The sequence below is a fragment of the Rutilus rutilus genome (assembly GCF_951802725.1).
Source record: "Rutilus rutilus genome assembly, chromosome: 3".
Taxonomy (NCBI): domain Eukaryota; kingdom Metazoa; phylum Chordata; class Actinopteri; order Cypriniformes; family Leuciscidae; genus Rutilus; species Rutilus rutilus.
The window spans coordinates 1,738,821-1,741,921 of record NC_140211.1 but is presented as its reverse complement, the minus strand read 5'-3'; the positions used below and the strand labels follow the sequence as shown (position 1 = coordinate 1,741,921).

The following is a 3,101-nucleotide window of genomic DNA, read 5'->3' as shown; positions in this document are numbered from 1 at the left end:
ATTTTGAGTGGCAGTGTTTTGAAATGGCAATCATGTGAAGTTATGTCAGATTGTGTGTGTTACGCAGAGAGCCGTGTTCAGTGTGTTTAAAAAGTGCCGTTTTGAATTGCAAAATGTGTGTAAAGCAGAAAATGTGTTTAGACTTTTGGAGACGTGAGAAGAGGTTTTGCTCTGTGTGTGTGTGTGTGTGTGTGTGTGTGTGTGTGTGAGTTTACATAACTGTGCTGTGCGTGTCAGTTTAGTGTGTTAGCAATTGGAAAAAACTGTAATTTCACATTCAAAATGCACTAAAATCACTTCATTCATGTCTCAAATCAACACATTCTTCCACAACACTAGCAAAGGTCGACAGCCGACAAACACACTTTGTCACCCACAAAACGATGACACAAACACTAACAACAGGTCGCACTACACCATGTTTTCTTCTGTCAAACAAGGACACCTCTCTACTGTTCAGAATTCACTGTAATATATGCTCCTGGAATGAATCAGACATGCTGCAGTGCGCTTCAATATGTTTATGTCTGTTTCCCCCCAAAATACAAGAACTTGTACACACACCGTCCACCGATACAGATACACCAGGAATGCTAATCTACTCGCTCTTCTGCATTTGGCATTTTAGATTCGAAATATCTTTCATTACAATATTACTGTAGAAATGTAGCAAATTGCTTCAGTTTTGTATTGTTATTGTCCTGAACTTAAGTGTGACCGCTTTGAGAACGGTGTGTGAGCATGAGCAAACTGGCCTGTAGGCACACACAGATTTGTCGAAGTGAGAAAAGAATTAATGTAATTTGAAGGATGTCGTCATTGAATGCATTTTGTGCCAAAGCTGAGTTTATCCCACATATACGTCTGTTGAGCGCACTGGGTGAAGAGTTGTGAAAAAGTGACATAAGTATTTGGAAATTTAAAAAAAATGTAAATTTGTCAAAAGTGGCAGTAAAGACATGTTACAAAATATTCTATTTCAAATAAATGCTATTCTTGTAAACTTTCTCTTCAACAAAGAGTCCTGAAAAATAAAGTGCATCACAGTTTCCACAGAAATATGAGCTGTGTTCAACACTGATGATAATCATAAATGTTTCTTGATCATCAGATCCTCATATTAGAGTGATTTGTGAAGGATCATGTGACACTGAAGACTGGAGTAATGATGCTGAACATTCATTCAATATTTCACTGTTTCTACTGTATTTTTGATCAAATAAACACATTCACATTAGAAGAATCTCACGACCCCAGACTTTTGAACAGTACTGTGTTTATAAAAGCATAAATCGCAACTCATTTCTTAGATTTATGCTGGAAACAAGAACAATTGCAAGACAAACAGACGTATTCTCTGAATATCTTACACAATCTGCATCTTAAGTATTTCTCCAATTTACTCCACAAAAATCGCTGTTACAGAAAGCTATGTTATTATATCAGTTCTCCAGAGCTTCAGTGTTGAGTAATAAAATATTCCTGAAAACAGGAACTATTGATGTGAAATATGAGTATAAAGTGAGTGACTCTGTATCTCTGATCTGGGATCAGACTCTCCTCTTGACGCTCTTTTGACAGAGTGAGTCACAGACATCACAAATCCCTTCACAATACAGCATGAGTCAACGACTAACAAAAGAGCTGGCGTGTGTGTGTGTGTGTGTGTGTGTGTGTGTGATTCTTCCTGAATGAGATCTTACACACGCACACACACACATCAGAGGAAAGATCCCGAAACACTGAACCCACATGACATTCACAAGCATGAAAGAAAAGAAAGAAAACAAAACCAGGTGAACAGAGGAAATAAAGTGTTACCTCTGAACGCTTCACATGAAACCCTCTTCTCTGCTTCGTTCTCTTTGTCTGTTGCATTAGTTTGCATATCTGGGCTTTTCATATGACACTGTTTTCCATAAACTCATCCCTAATTTTCCCTGTAACTCACTCATTATGACTGTAGCTTCATCCCACTGTCGGGAGCATTGTGTACATGTTCACAGTTATTGCTTTATTTGGCATCTATAAAGAACGTAAAGTGCATCGAATATTAATAAAAAAAGCGTTACTTTAATAGAATGTTCGTTCGAAGTGATCTGGACTTCAATGACACGTCACTGCCTGTTTTAGAACGTTCAGAAAACATTCAAATGTAACGTTTCCATAATGTTTGAAGAATGATCCAATGGAATCCATAACCAAGAATACACATTAAAAAAAATATATATATATTAACAAATGGAAGTTTTGAACATAACTTGAGCAAAACGTTCTGAGAACATATTTCTGTCATGTGGGGAGCATGTGTTTAATCCTTCACGTATCTGATGTAAATATGATTGGCAGCTGTTCAGTGATAAATGATTTGAAGTGTCAGATGGGGTTTAACAGAAGAACATGACAGAGCGAAATAAAGCATCCTTATCCTTCATGTTTTCATGTGAGAGAACTATTTCACAGCTTCATTGTTACATAATAATATCAGTAAATGATGTATAATTACATGCAGCGAACGCTAATCCTATAGTGAGTAAATGTTGCTTATTAATAATACTCAGTAATTAAATATATAATTACACTGTACCAGGGACACCGTAAAATAAAGTGTAACCCACAACTGAATAAAGTCTGATTCATTACTCAGTTTTCATTAAAATAACTCTATGTCACTGTCTTGTTCTCAACACATCAAACAAGCATTTAAATACATGTACAAAACCCCCTTTTAAGCCCATAAACCCGGATTAAAGCGATCGTACCTCCGCGCTGTCGCTCTCCTCGATCTTCTCTCCGTCACTCATCGACTTCTCCAAATAGTTGCGGTTCCATTTTTTGTTCTTCTGAACTGGACGAACCGGTTCGACAGCATGACTGCCGGGCCAGAGCCGAACCCAAAGCTCATAACTCTTCACAACACTGCTGGCTTCATCACATATTTATCTTCATTTACTAAGGAGTAGGCCTATTAGGCTGCTGTACAGTAATTACAGTAATTTTAACAGTTATTTTGCTGGTCAATTCAAGTTTATTTTCTTGTCATACAAATGTTAAAGACAATGTGTACATTGAAATGCATTTGGTTGAGGCAGTAGTGCGAT

The 3,101-nt window shown here is 37.1% G+C and overlaps 1 protein-coding gene across 1 annotated transcript in view; it reads right to left on the bottom strand.

The window, feature by feature from the left end:
- Positions 1-2,795, bottom strand: part of LOC311287885 (adenylate cyclase type 4) — a gene marked incomplete at its 3' end in the record, with an annotated part of 35,196 nt that extends 32,401 nt beyond the window's left edge. The window contains exon 1 of the mRNA XM_084404997.1: positions 2,763-2,795. The remainder of the gene's footprint in view (positions 1-2,762) is intronic.
- Between the last annotated feature and the right edge of the window lie 306 nt (positions 2,796-3,101).